Raw genomic sequence first — 15,501 nt, 5'->3', positions numbered from 1 at the left:
TCTTCCAGAGCAGGAAGAAAATCTCTATTTCTGTGTTCCCCACAGTTCCATTATTGGTCTTGTCAATGGCAAACTAATGAAGATAAAAGGTCCTGGATGACCAGCACAGTCCAGGGCAGCTTCTGCCCAAATGAATCAACCTGAGCAGCTACTGCTATTGGCAAAGAAAGGGTATAACTCCACATTTTGTGACTTGCAGCAGCCCACAACCTCCTGGATAATGTTTCTTTCAGCTCATAATTTCCTCATTGACTCTTTTACTTGTCTCTGTGGGGACATCACCCAGACTTCTGTGCACCAGTGGTTCTGTGTGATGGTTTCAATGCTGGAAGAGTGGGAGAGCCTCCAGTGCCCAGATAAGGCTGTGCTGTTCCCATACAGGGCCAGATCTTCCTCACAGCAGCAGAAATTTTGGTAAGCACAGACATCTCCCCCAACTCACCCATGAGAAGTGTTTCCCCAGGGCAGAGAACCCAACCCTTGCCCACAAAGTCCACTGAAATTGGAGACCCTTGGATGGACATTTGAAACAGTCATTCTTAATGGATTCCCTTGTCTGCCTCCCTGTGAAGGTAATTTTAATCAGGCAAAGCTCTGCAAAGTGGCTGCAGGGGTGAAAGCTTACAGGTTCAATGCAGAAGTGGCTGAGACAGTGACCTGCCTGGGAGTCACTTGCTCTGATTTCACCCAGCATACAAAATATTCCCATCTCCTTCATGACAGACATAACTTCTTATTTTTCATTGTGGAAAAGGCCATTTGAGGGACTTCCTGGCAGTGGCTGGGGAGTGACAAACAGGGGCTTTCACTGCCCTGCATCCTCCCTGGGTTAAGTGCACTGGGTCTTGTGCTCTGTTAGGTACTCAGTCCCATGGTCCTGCTGCATTTTTGCACCTCCTGAAGGGATGGGAAGTGTCCCCTCCTGGGGACATCTGTGGGCACTGGTGGTGTGAGGGGTTTCAGCAGCACTCCTGGGTGTCCCAGTTCCACTCTCAGTGTGATGCTGAGGACTTTGCTAGATGCCTCCCCACCACAGCAGTTACATGAGATGGACACAGCACAACCTGCATATGCTCTTAAGTGCCAGCAAAACCTGCTCCATGAACATGATTGTCAGAGGCAGAAGAGTCCCCCTGAGCTTCCTTTTCTCCAGGCTGAGCCCTCCCAGCTCTCTCAGCCTCTCCTGGTGTTTCAGCCCCTCAAAGTCTTTCTGTCATGAGAATCCCAAAATCCCAGGACCTGAGGTGTGGCCAGTACAGAGACACACTGTCCTCCTCTGTCCCTGCAGAGAGGGACATTGCCAAACCCTTCTACCTGTTTGGGGCTCCTGAAGAGCCTGATTAGGGAGAGCTGGCAGGTGGGCAAAGAGCACCAGGGACAGGGGGGAAGGGCTCTGATTGCCTACTGTGGGCACACATGTTGTCACAGGCAGTGTGGGAAATATGAATTTCCTTCTTTAAAGCAATTCTTCTCCCTCTGGGCATTGGGGGCATTTTTCTTCTGGTTTGGCAGACTTTCACTTTGCTTTAGAACTGGTTAAAAATCAAAACAGGTTTTCCAGGAGTTTGTGAGTAATTACCATCATTCTTAGCACCAATATCTGACTGAAAGAGTAAGAACTGAAATGCCTATTTGTAGATTCCCCAGGAAAACCAAGCAAAATCCATCCTGCGGGTGGGGTTGGGAGTGTCTGTGGAGGGGCTGGGGACTCCCAGCTCCCCAGGAACTCTTGCTCCCACCCCAGTCCCACTTCCTAAGCCCCTAAGGAAGTCCACTAAGTCCCCTCCTTCTCTCACCCTGCCTAGCACCTACTGCGACATTTGCTATCCCTGGCGCCACGAGCAGCCACAACCCTTTGCTGTGGCCCTACAATCCCATCGGGTCCCCAGAATGTGGTGGAGGCAAGGGGGCAGGGCTGGGGGAATCTCCCCGGGACCCGGCTGCCGTGTCCGTGCGGGGGCACCTCCGGCAGCCCCCGGACCCAGCCGGGAGCAGCAGCGCGGCCGGGCCGGGGCTCAGCAGTGAGGGGGGTCCGGACACGGCGGGGGCCCGGGCAGGCAGGGTCCCTCCGCGAGGAGGGCAGAAAGCAGCTGAAAACAAACAAACAGCCGGCGTTAATGGGGCCGCAGTTATTTTTGGCCTGGAGGGAGTTGACACACTGTGTGTTGTTTTAGCAAATAGCTGTGAATGGAGCTGGCGGCGCGGGGGGAGCCGGCCTTGCTGCGCCCTGCTAACAGGAAACCGAGCGCCCCGGCGCCCCTCGCACCTCGCCGGCATCGCACTTTTATTGTCACCACATCCTTCGGAGGCCACATCAGAGCGGAGCCGAGGGGGCGGGCAGCGCCCGTGGGAAGGCGGCTGCGGGCTCTGTCCCCGGCGGGAGGGACAGCCCGTGCGGCCCGGCCCGGCACGGCACGGCCTGGTACGGCACGGCCCGGCACGGCACGGCCCGGCACGGCACGGCACAGCACAGCATGGCCTGGCCCGGCCCGGCCCGGCACGGCCCGGCCCTGCACGGCACGGCATGGCACTGCCCGGCACGGCACGGCACGGCACAGCATGGCCCAGCACGGCATGGCCCGGCACAGCACTGCCCGGCATGGCTCAGCACGGCATGGCTCAGCACGGCATGGCCCGGCACGGCACGGCCCGGCCCAGCACGGCACGGCACAGCCCGGCCCGGCACGGCACAGACCGGCATAGCACGGCACGGCACAGCACGGCATGGCACGGCACCGCCTGGCATGGCACGGCCCGGCCCGGCCCGGCACGGCACAGCAGGGCACGGCACGGCACTGCCCGGCACGGCACTGCCCAGCACGGCACTGTCCGGCACGGCATGGCACGGCATGGCACAGCCCGGCATGGCACGGCGGGGACGGGCTGAAGGCCGGCCGTGGGGACAATGCACAGGCCGTGCTGCCATCGCTGCTGGCACCCCAGGGCCGGGCGAGGGGACGCAGGATGGGCTCTGGATCCAAGCAGTGCTGCCCCAAGGCCGCGGCTCTGCTGTGCCCCCATCGCCCGGGCTGTCCCACGAGAGTGTCGGCAGCGCCCTGGGCCCGCGCGGCCTGGAGAAAGGCACTTCCCTACCGAGATGCATCCTGCGGGAGGGCCAGCTTTGACTAATGCCCTGCTGGGACACTGGGGCCTTTGCACGAGCTGAGATGCAAAATTAAACATTTTCTTCACAGTTGAGGTTTTTTTTAGGAGTGATTACACTCCTGGGTGTCTGGGATAGGAGGCCGGGTGGTTGCAGAGGGTGTGAGTGGCATTGGCCAAACTGGCCTGAGTCCATAAAGCAGAAAGGCTTTGCACAGACAGAAAGCACAAGCCATCAGAAAAACACATAAAATCAAGCCACACATCGTCTCAGTAAGAGAAGGATAGTTAGAAACACCCTCCTTGCACAGCCTGTGATCTCAGAGCAATAAAACTTGAAAATAAAAGCCAGATAGCAGCTGCTGCTAGAGCAGGGGATGGGGACACAGAGGCTGAATGGTGGCATCAGGCTCATGACACAATTTCTGCACCGATGTCAGTTTAAATCTGCTGGTGGCATTTCCTCTGGGACCTGTCCATGGTGTGGAAAACCAGGGAAGCACAGCTCCAGTGAGGGAAGGGTGGAGAGGGGCCTGGAGCCCCAGGAGGGGCTGAGGGAGCTGGGAAGGGGCTCAGCCTGGAGCAAAGGAGGCTCAGGGGGCCCTTGTGGCTCTGCACAGCTCCTGACAGGAGGGGACAGCCCAGGGGGGCAGGTCAGGCTCAGCAGATGAAGTCGAATGGTGGAAATCCAGGTGCTGGCTGGAAAATGGGCTGTGAACTCAGCCCTGCAGGCAAAGCTGGCATTGCAGAGAGCAGCAGGACACAGCCAGGGAATGCTGCTGCTGCCAGCATCCCCCTGCCAGCTCTTGCTCCCAGAATGGAAGCAAGCAGTGCCGGAGCTGAGGAGGCTGAAGGTGGTTGCAGGAAGGCCAGAAGGACGCTGAGATTCTGGAGGCAGAAGCCAGCACCCAAAACCATGGCAGGGAGCAGCCCTGCACCGGCAGCTTCAGTGCTAAAATATCTCTGGCATAATTTCAGAGTTTTAGTGGGGGTTTGCCTTTGGGGAAAGGAGTAGCTGGGGGGTGATTTTCCTCTAAGTTTTAAATTTGTACACATAGAACTGAAGGTCTTTGTGGAACAGCCCTTCCATATGGGCTCCATCCAGTCCCCTCAGCATGGCTAAGGCAAGCCCTATTCCCAGCCCTCTGTGTGCAAATCACAAAATACAGAAGCAGAGACTGGATTGGGCTGGAAGGGACCTTAAAGCTCATCTCATTCCACCCTGTGCCATGGGCAGGGACACTTTCCACCAGAGCAGGTTGCTCCAAGCCCCATCCAGTCTGTCATGCAGCCAGTGCAGGAGCCCAGACGGCTGCAAACAGGCTCGTCGTGTGCTCAGATGCTTTCAGTGCCAGGAAAAGGCACTTGCAGCAGCTGTGGCCATGGCTCAGAGTCCAGCAATCCCCCTGGAGTCGTGGGGCAAGAGCTGCCAGTCCTGCCAGTCCTGGGGCTTCATCCCCTCCCTGGGGAGGGACCTGCTGCCTCCTCCTGCCATGGAGAACTGGGGTCGCTTCTCTTGGATGATCTCATCAAACTTTGGTTACATTCTGCAATACAGATCCTAAACCCACTGCTTGTAGGCCCATAAAAGGCTTCCCTGTGGGGAGATAAGAATTGAAGACAACTGTCCTTAATGGTGTTGGAGAGATTTATGGGATCACCGTAGAAGAATTTGTTGGAGGGCTTTTTTAATGAGCAAATAATTAGTAGATTTATCTGCTTTTAGCTGCCTTGCTGTTTTATGGCCTTAGTGAAATTGCTTTCTAGGGTTTTTAATAAATCCTGATTCTGCCCTGGTTCCCAGGGCCTGTCCTGGAGTCCTCTGCCCTGGGCATTGAGACTGGAAGGCAGAACTGCTAGGGTCACCCTAATTTTTAAGGGACAAATCATTCAGAAAAGGAGCAGAAAAGGAGGAACAAGCCTGGCAAAAGGCAGGGCTCTGAGAAATGAATGTACAGCCCCAGCAAAGCCCAAAGCCCAGGCGGAATCACAGAGCAGCAACTCCCTGGGTCAGAGCCCTTTTCCAGAGAAAGCAGCTCATCTATTTCCACAGGGAGAACATCCCTGCCAGATGCTTTTTCTGAGATCTCCTTCCCCAGGCAGCTTCCAGCACTTCCCCACTTCCAGGACAAGCCCTGAATCCCCTCCCAGGCCCCTCTGGCTCCTCTGGCAGCAGGGACTCCAGCACAGCCACAGCACCTGGGGGGGCACCAAGGGACCCCCTGCAGCCCCTGCAGTCCCCAGGCCCTGCCCAGGCCAGGCTGGGCTGGCCCAGCTCCGGGAGAGCCCCAGCACAGCCACAGCACTGGGCTCAGCCGGGAGCTGTGCAGGCCCAGCCTTGCAGCCCATTCCAAGGCAGGGGAGCTCCACACCAGGGCAAGGGGTGGGCAATTGGCAGGGCCTGAGGCTGTTACACGGCAGCGGAGGAGATGGAGCAGGAATTGCTCAGACCCAGCTGAGCAAAGGCTGTGCTGGAGCTGCACGTGGGGACGCATCTGTCCCTCACATGGGGAGTGCCAACTGGGAACATCCCTGGGAAGGCTGGGGAGAGGGACATGCCCTGCCCAGGAGCAGCCCCAGGAAGAAGCAGTGGCACAGATCTATCAGCAGGGTCATTAATCACCCAGAAAGGGGCTATGGGGGATGCAAGTGCTTGTGGGAAAAGCAGAATCCCAAGCAGTTGTGTCAGGAGCTGGCCCCAGCCAGGTCACGCTGTGGCCCAGCCCCTGGCCCCGAGCGGGATGTTTGCTCATGGAGGCATCAGCCCAACCCTGAACAGAGCCACGGTGACACTCCCAGGGAGAATTCTGGTATTTTCCTGAGGCCTGGGGCTCCCAGTGAGTCAGCAATGGCGCTGGGGCCCATTGCCAGTGAGAGGTGAGCAGCCAGGCATGTGCTGATCCAGGGGCTGGGGGTGGTACAGCCAAGATCCCACAAAACCAGCCCCTTACTCCTCATCTCAGCTGCTCAGTGAAGCAAAACCTCATTTCCAGGGCCAGGGTATCCTTTGGTTTGTTTTACTTAAGCATGAACACTACCAAAGTCTGAAGTAAAATTCCACAGCCTCAGCACAATACAGTGGGATCTGATATATATAAAAACATATATGCACACACACATTTAGATACAATATATATATATAAATGAGCTAATATCTATATTAACAATTTTAATACTTTCATACAACAGAGACGTTGCTTTAATGTGGGAAGGGGATTTTTAGAACAATCCCCCTAGCACTTAGAAAGCAGCACTTTTCCCTCCAAATGGTTCAGGCTCCAGCAGAGCTGATTTCTCCTGGGACAGACCATCCTGTGTGTGGATTTTGCTGGCAAAGGGTGGCTGAAAAGAAAACAGTCCCAGAGTTCACAAGGTCTGTGAGAAGAGTTGGAGGCCGGAGCTGCACATGCTGAGTTGTTAGTGGCTTTTGCTGCTAATTGGGTGCAGGCTGCCAAGCTGGACTTATTCCAGTGGAAAAAGGAATCTCTTCCCTGCTTTTTCCCTGGACAAGTCAAAGGTCAGACACCTTAAAAGCCTGTACAACTACTTAAAGCTTTCGATGTTGGACTTAAAATGTTTGCTGTGGAGGCCCCATCCCACCTCCCGTTGTGAAATTCCCTCTGGCCTAAAAATTCCCAGCGTTTGTCCCAGTCCTGCTCCTCACCTGCTACCAGACCCAGTGCATGCCAAACCTCTGTTGAGATGCTCTTTTCTTCTTGGTGGCACATTGGGCAACGTTGAATTTTTTATCCATGTCCTGGCTCCTCCTGGAAAGCAGGAGATGTGGCTTCACCAGCCAGCTGTCCTACTTGATAAAATTCATGCAGACCAGCAGCACCTACATTTTCCCCATTATTTCCCTCGAGAGAGGATAGGATCATAAATCATGCATGTCTCTAGAAATAGGTAATGCAAACAGGATAACATGGAGGACAAGCACTCATTGTTTTAGAAAAGCTGGTGCAAAAATACCCCATGGCAAGATAAGATTTAAAGGTCCCTTCCAGCCCAAACCAGTCTGTAATTCTATAAAATAAGTTGCCCTATTTTAGTGCAGGTGATAAATTATAGATCCCACATTTCAAAACCTCATTGAACTCCATACACTGATGAGCAGGTGCTGCGAACTCCCAGCGTTTGCTCTGGAAAACTGCAAGCCTTGTTTGTCTGAGGGTGGGGCTCCTGCGTGCCAAGGCTGGCAGAGGAGGGCTGGGGGTCCTGCCAGGCTGGTTCAGGGCACTGCTGCATTTCCCTCCCTGCTGGTGGCCAAGAAGCTTTTGTGGACCAGAGCGGTGGGATCTGCAACATCCCTGTCCCTGCAGGACCAACAGGAGCCATCCTGTGGGGCATGGAGGGGACACCCAGAGCCCTGCCTGCCACGTGGGGAGACAAGACCTCCACTGAGCTGACCTCTGTGGGGAAAGCCCATCCTGGGGCCCAGGCATCCTCCTACCGAGACGGGAGCCACTGGGAAAACAGTGCTGATGAGTCCTCGCCTTACTGGCTCCCTCGTTTTTATTTGCAGTACTGAAGATAAGAAACACAGGGTGTTGTGGGAAACAGGAAAACCTTATCTCCCATCCCAGGCTGCTTCTCCTGCCACAGCCTCATTTTTGGTTTGGTTTTTTTCACTCATCCCTGGTACCACATGATTCAGGTCAGCAGGGAAGGCTATGCACTGCTGCTGTGTGAGCACCTGGATGGCACAGGTTGATTACCAGGATCATAGAATCATCACACACTTTGGGTTGGAAGGGACCTTTAAAGCTCATCTAGTCCAAATCTCCTGCAGTGACCAGGGACATCGTCCATTAGCTCAGGTTTCTCAGAGGCACATCCAGTCTGACATGGACATCCAGTCCATGTTTCCTGGAGCAGGGCAGCCATCACCTCTGTGGACAACTTGTGCCAGTGTTTCCCACTCTCACTGTAGGAAAATACACGGAGAAACCACAGGTGCCTCCTCAAGGGGCCTCCAGAAGCACAGAGGATGCCACAGTCACTGGCAGAGGTGTCTGCTCAGGCCAGTCCCCAGCCTTGCAGGTGCCAGGGAAAAGTGCTGAAACAGGAGGTTTTGGAGCAGCCAACTCCTCGGTAGGTAAGGACCAGTGACACAGTGGAAATACTGGAAATACTGAAATTGCAGATGGATGGGTCTCGCAGCTTGTGAGCTGCAGCTGCACTTCCAAAAAACAGCTAGAAAAGGGGACAGCTCTGCCATTGGCAGGATTCACCCACACTGCAGCCTTGAGCTCCCACTCAAGCCTGGAAATGAGGATGCTACTGTTGGATTTCCAATAAAACCACAGCTATTGACTCTTTTGATTTGGTGACAATTGAGCACTTCACCTCATCACTGCAATGTGGGCTGGAACCAACTGCATCAGACAGTCTAATAGAGAACACCCTGGTGCTTCAGTGTTAGAGCAAAGTCTCTCACAAATCAGGACTAAACTCAGACCCTGAATCTGTTCAGACTCTGAGCAGAGCCCCTGGTGATGCTGTGCTAAGCCTGACAGTAGTGATGTCTGTGTGAAGGGCAGGTGCCCAGCTCTGGCTCCCAGTGCCAAGGTTCTTCATGGCAGGGCATGGCAGGGAGCACACTGCCTGGGCAGGGTCGAGGCCACTGCTGGGTCCCCAGCTCCAGAAGCAAACCCAGGAGTGAAATATTGCTGTGGGACCCATGGGGACACGGGATCTCAGCCCTACATCTCCTTGGTGAGAAGTCCCAGTTGGGAACTCACCAGGAGGCAGAACCCAGCCTTGTCTTGATCCACCTCTGAAGGACTTCTCTTACAGCTCGTGTCTATCAGGCAAGGGCCGAGTGTGATGTCACTGGCAGCATCTCCACCTTCCTGCAGCCCTGGCTTGGACCCTGCCCACCAGTGAGATGCAGGGTGTGGGTGACAGGGACATCTCATCTGGATCTGGATTTATCAATAGCGACTGGGATGGAACCACCAGGGAAGGAGGGAGATGACAAGAAAGCACCCTGACCCAGGTGAGGAGAGGAGAAGGGGATTAAAGGGAGGGATTAGCAGGGAGAAAACTGCAGGTCATCCCCAGTGAGAATGGAATGAGGCAGCAGCAGCAGAGGCAGCTCTGCCCCAGCCCAGCTCCCAGCACGGCACCTCCTTTTGTCGGCCGTGACCCAGGGACTGTGAGTGTGGGAATGGGGCCAGGGGTGCCCTGTGCTCACAAAGGCCAGGGCAGAGCTGGAGAGAAGGAGCAGCAGGGAGGAAGGAGTGGCTCCTGCTGTGGGTCTCCTGGGGTGGAGGATGTCCCTCCTGCTCACTGTGTGCTTGGCTGTCTGTTGGAAGCACCTCAGAGCTGCTGGGGCCACAGCAGAGCCAGCACACAACTCTGTCTCCTAACAAGCCTCAATCATCTCCCACCACAGTGCAGGAAATCAGAAAACGTGGTAAGTCTGAGCTCTCTGAGCACAGCCCCAGAGGGAGCTTGAGCAGGAACCAGACTAGTGCACCCAGTGGGATGCCTGGGGATGCTCCTCACTGTGTGGGGAATGTTCAGCCTGGACATGTCCTGATGTGGGTATTTCATCCTCACCCACCAGGCTCTTGAGATCTCAAAAACTCAAAACACTCTCCCAAGCCCTCCCTCTCCTTTTCTCCCCACTGTCCAGTCAGGAGCCAAGTCATTACTCCCTTTGTGCTCATGGAGCATCCTGGAGTCCCTCCTGGGACATGGCCGAGCCATGGGGACCCCAGCTGAGGGTGCAGAAAAGGTCTGGCAGGAGCATCAGTTCCCAGAACATGTCAGAAAGTCCAGCCTGTGATTAAAGACTAATTAGGAAATGTCTGTCATGATTATTATCCTAATGATCCTGGTAAGAAAGGCTCCTTACCTTAGGAAAAAAATGGATGTTGGCTCCAACAGTCCCCAAACATAACAGGCCACTGTGGGAAACTCCAGACTTTAGTAAAAACAAATAGTCTTGAGTTTGCGCAGGAGATTTTATTTTTAAATAAGCCAAAGCCAAAGGAGCAATTTTTCAGGGAGTTCTGGAGCCTGTGGGCTGGTTAGGCCAAGGGGGAGGCAAGGGGGGTGCTCTGCTGGGGGTGGTCGCTGTCTCCATCTGGGAACTCGGCCCCCTGTCCTGGCCCAGCTGAATTTCCCCATCACTCAGTCTCCTTATGGGACAGCAACAGCCAAACCCCATCACAAATCCTCCATTAAAACCATGAAGTGAAGCACAAAGCCATGGAAAGGGCCCAGTGCCGTGGCATCAGGTGATCCCCTTCAGGCTGCCTGGACCTGATACCAACCCACAGCAAAACTGAAGACAATGGGCTGCGTGTCCTGGTCAGTGTCCTGGCTGCATACTCAGGTGTGCAACTGAATTTTGCAGTTCAATGGAATCACTGTTAATCAGTTACTTAAGTAAATTGAAAACAGAGAGGTTAATATGAAGTAAATTTTTGAATATATAAAAATCTTCCTGGAAAGACATTCCCAATTGATCCAATGCTGCTCTCTAATGAAAAGGAATTATTCCAGTCTGGCTTCAAAGCCATTTGCCTACATGCTACTCCTCAGTCTTTCCAGTAACTCCCATTAGCTTCAGGAGCTCAGCCCAAAGGATTAGGAAACAGATTAGCAAAAATCTGCACAATGAAAAGTGCTCCATAATTGATCCGTGCTGTGAGGGATCACCACAAGGATCCTCCTCTGTGGATCAAGGAAAAGGAGGCTGCTCCAGTTGGACTGATGAGTATTTTCCAGCTACGACATCAACCAAAAACCACTCCATTTTTTATCAAGGAATCACAGAGCACAGCCAAAGCCACAGAACTGGAAAGTCAAGAAATCAGTATTGCCCTGAGCTAAATACTCTGAGAAAACAAATAATGAGGGTTTAAGGAGTGTTTGGAAAATGCTGTCAGAGGTGCCCAGGGTGGGATTGTTAGAGTGTCTGTGTAGGGCCAGGAGCTGGACTTGATGGTCCTTGTGGTTCTCTTTTAGCTCAGAATATTTTAGGATTTGAACCTGAAAGAAAATATACCATTCAATTGGAAGTTTAAAGCACACAGAGCAAGGGGGGCTCTGGGACTCCTCCGTGTCCCCCATGGGTGTGAGGTCCCTTTTGTGCTGTGGAGAGCAGGAGAGCTCATGGTTTTGGAACCCATGCTCACACAGGATCTGGTGCTCAGACACTTGAGCTCAGACACTGAGCACCGAGGCCAGTGCTCACTTTCACTCCTCCTCACACTTGACCTCAGCAGGATTTCAAGCCTGTACCTGTGTCAGGCTCTCAGCAAGGGCTTCTCCAGCTCATTAAGTGCACAATTAGAAGTAATCAGAATTCAAATTTTGAGCAGTGGGAACTGAGCACCAGCCTGCTCTCTTCTTTCTAAAAATCCCTGAAACCGTTTGGAGCAACCTGGTCTAGTGAAAGGTGTCCCTGCCCATGCCAGTGGGGTGGAATGAGATGAGCTTTAAGGTCAACTCAAGCTAGTCCATGACTCTTTTAGGCTGGTGGTTCCAAGGGAATCACCTTCCCCAAAGACAGACATGAAAGTGTCTCCATCTCTGGCACTTGGAGCTCTTGCAGCACAGCCAGGGCACCACCACATCCTGGCCCATCCCAAACCCCAGCCAGACACAGAGTCCTGGTGCCAGCAGGTGGCTGGTGGCAGATCCCTGGGCACTGCCACACCATGGCTCTGGTGTCCCTTAGGAGAGGTCAATGATGCTCACTGCAAACCATACACTTCATCTCATGGATGGTGACTAACTCCATCGTTCAAAGAGCTGACGATGATGAAAACGAGTGGAGCAATCAGGAAGGAAATTAAAAATAGCCTTGATGTGGCACTGTGTCAAGTGCTCATGTTTAGATTTTAATTTTGTTTTTTTATTCCAAGTTTCTTTGATAAAATATTTTCCCATGGTGACTGCCCTTGGAACGTCCCCTCCATCGTGGCATTCCTGACGGATGAGCCAGGCTTTGCAGATCCTATGTCAGAGCTGTATTGCCTCTGTTCCATGATTCTCACTCCCACATCCACACCTTTGGGACCTGGAAGTCATTAATCGTTCCACACCAGTCAGGAATGCACCTCTGAGGGCAGAAGCATCATATTGGGCACAGAATGGGAAGGAAATCATAGAATCAGGGATTGGATGGGCTTGGAAAATACCTCTAAGGTCATCAAACCAAATCATCAACCCAGCACCACCCCCATGTTCACTACCAAACTGTGTCCCCAAGTGCCACATCCACACAGTTTCTGAACACTTCCAGGGATGGTGACTCTGCCACTGCCCTGGGCAGGCTGTTCCAGTGCTTTAGAACCTCTTCCATGAAGAAAATTTGCCTAATATCCAATCTAAACCTCTTCTGGCACAACTTGAGGTCATTTCCTCTTGTCCTGTCCCTTGTCCCCTGGGAGCAGAGCCCGAACTCCATCCCAGCTGTCCCCTCCTGTCAGGAGCTGTGCAGAGCCACAAGGGCCCCCTGAGCCTCCTCTGCTCCAGGCTGAGCCCCCTCCCAGCTCCCCCAGACTCTGCTGGGGCTCCAGGCCCTTCCCCAGCCCTGTTCCCTTCCAGCCCCTCAATGTCCTTCTGGCCCCCAGTGGAGCCCCTGACATCCAGCACCAGCCTCACAGCCCAGCTCTGCTCGGCTCCTGGGGCTGCAGGTAACATTCTCAGCAGGGAGGTTTTCTGGATGTGGGACTCAGTGATCTTGTTAGCAAGTAGCTGTTTCTGTCCCACTCTTTCCAAGTTCTGCATTCATTAGAAACACCTGAAGGAAAATAATAATCTGATTTGATCTTTGAACAAAAATATTTTTTCTTGTTTTAAAATTGCAAATCTAAATTACAGTTTTTAATTGCCTTTCTCACCGTGAACAATTATTTGCCTTTGGGGTTTCCTTCAATTTTTTTTTCTTTTTTCCCTTTCAGACTTTTCCCTTACTGCAGGCACAGGTTCCAGGCAGAAGCTGCCAAGGTCTCACCATACAAAATTACTGAGTTCAAAAATAGGAAACACACCTCTGTCCCCAGGCTCCCACCACCTACTTACCACCTTTGCAGGAAACACAGGCACTCACAGCCTCTGGACTGAGAGGGAGGCATTAAAATCCCATTTGTTAAAATTGTTAAATCCAAGGATGGAGGGACTCCTGAAAGCAGCATTTACAAGGAAAAATATATGTCAGGCTGTTTTGGGTACTTCTGTGGAGGCACAGAGGTGTGAGTGGTGTCAGTGAGGCACTGAATGAGTGATGCCAGCCTGTGCCATGTCTCTGCAGGGAGAAGATGCTCAGCTCTAAGCAGGGCTGAGGATGAAGCAGCCACATGCACCAAAAGTACTTACATTTCCTCTGGGATGGTAGGCAGGGAAATGGTGACCACCCAGAGTGCAGAGAAGGTTTTATGATGCAGCTGCTGGATGAGTATACATCTGCCTTCACAAAGGAGCAGGGAGAGCCCACACTCATGGAATATCTTCAGAAGCTTCCTACAGAAAGCACAGCCCCTCTGTCATGGAGGACAGCCCGAGGTGCTCATTCAGAGGCCAAGATCAGCCACCCCCAAATAAACATTTATACCTGGGCCACCTGCCCAGATGTTCCTGCTGATTGAAGCAGGCTGGTGGTTTGGATTGAAGTGGTCTTTTCCTGCCTGTGAGCCCATCACATCTTGCTCTGAGTGGGGAAGGAAGGGTAACTCCTCACTCATCATTCCTACAGGCAGTGGAGAGAAATGTTTTGAGCTCCTGCTCTGTCTTGGACATTGGATTTAGAGGTCCAGGTGGGACCTTGTCTCCCTGTGAGTGGCAGAGGGGCCTGAGCAATTCACTCCCATAGAATATCATAGAACTGTTTGGATTGGAAGGGGCCTTAAAGCCCATCTTGTTCCACCCCTGCCACAGGCAGGGACACCTTCCACTAGACCAGGTTGCTCCCAGCCCCGTCCAGCCTGGCCTTGGACACTTCAGACAGGGAAGAGTTTCCTCCCGATAACTGAGACAAATCTCTCCTCTTTTAGCTTAAAGCCATTCCCCCTTGTCCTATCACTGTCTCTCTTTTCAAAAAGTCACTCTCCATCTTTTCCAGCTTGGAGACATCTCTAGTGGGGATGGCTGAAGCTCAGCCACAGGACTCCAGCCTGCTTCTCTTGGCCTCATTGCTGCTCCTCACTCCATATCACCCCATTTCCACCCACCAACGTTGTGTCATGTGTTTGGCTTTCACCAAAGGCAAAGAGGGTCCAGCTTGACCATCCAAAAGATACCTGGGGAGAGGTACCCCTGGGGCTCTGGAGAAAGACTCTCCCTTTAAGGAGAAAGGCAATACCCTCTGTGCAGGGATCTGTGCTTGTTTTGTCATGGGACACATTACCCTGAACCCAAAAGAGGAAGGAAAAAGGGGGGTGGGGGGAGCTTTTGCCTTTCTGGTGGGAACAGTGTTTGAACTAACTTTGTTTCCCTTGGGGAAAGGCACCAAAATAACAGAGGAAGGGGGGTGTAGTGGGGGGATGGAGCTAAAAAGGCTCTGTAATCTGCCTGGGAAAAAACGCGCTCCCAACAGCGCTCTGAGCCCGGTGGCGGCAGCGCGGCTGCCCGGGCCTGGGGGGACACACACAGCTCCAGGGGACAGGACTGACTGCTGGGGACACACACAGCTCCTGGGGACACGATTGGGAATCAATGGCTCCTGGGGACACACATGGCTCCTAGGGACATGATTCCTGGGGACATGGCTCCTGGGGACACGGCTCCTGGGACACACACATCTCCTGAGGGCCATGGCTCCTGGGGACATGGCTCCCGCAGGATTGTTCTGTTCCCCTCTGCATTTTGTTACCCTCAGAGCTGTGTTTGACGGGAGGGAAGCTGTTATGGGGTCTCTGACTGCCTGTGTGCTGGATGAAATCCATTTCCCATTTTAACTTTAATACCTACAGCAAATCAGTTAATTAAATATCTCCCCAAGTCCTTGGTGCAATGGCTAACAACAACAGCAATGCAAACAAGTCCAAGCCCATGCGGGTTCATGACATGATGCTCTCTCTGGCCTTGGGAGTCCTTCTTCATGAATTTAGCCTGGAAGATAGTCACAAACCTTCCAGCTCATATCTGGCATCTATCCTCTTCTGATCTGATATAAGATTTTAAAAATGGTCCTAGTTAAGGAACCCTCTTTTCTTTTTTTTCTTTTCTTTTTTTTTATTTTAATTTTCTTTTTATTTTCTTTTTTTTTTCTTTTTGTTTTCTTTTTCTTTCTTTTTTTTTTCCTGAGAGAAATCAGAACTCGAAGTGTTTTAGTAACAATGGATGTTTCTCCAGCAGCTTCTCTTCCACAAGTGAATATTTGCATCTTTAACGAGTGGAGAGCACGGGGCACATGTCACCACATCTGCTGAGGGGTAT

The 15,501-nt window shown here is 52.9% G+C and overlaps 1 protein-coding gene across 5 annotated transcripts in view; it reads right to left on the bottom strand.

The window, feature by feature from the left end:
• Positions 1-15,501, bottom strand: part of EXD3 (exonuclease 3'-5' domain containing 3) — a 263,639-nt gene that overhangs the window by 38,218 nt on the left and 209,920 nt on the right. The window contains exon 21 of one of the 5 annotated variants that reach the window (XR_008483587.1): positions 13,444-13,587. The exons of the other annotated variants lie outside the window; for them this stretch is intronic. The gene's annotated coding sequence lies outside the window, so the exon portion shown is untranslated. The remainder of the gene's footprint in view (positions 1-13,443; positions 13,588-15,501) is intronic. 5 annotated transcript variants of the gene reach the window in all.

This window comes from Melozone crissalis, unplaced genomic scaffold, assembly GCF_028551555.1.
Source record: "Melozone crissalis strain CALT ecotype California unplaced genomic scaffold, PUWL_Pcris_2 ptg000041l_1, whole genome shotgun sequence".
Lineage (NCBI taxonomy): Eukaryota > Metazoa > Chordata > Aves > Passeriformes > Passerellidae > Melozone > Melozone crissalis.
Note: the sequence above shows the minus strand (reverse complement) of the source record. Positions and strands in the feature narration are given on the sequence as shown.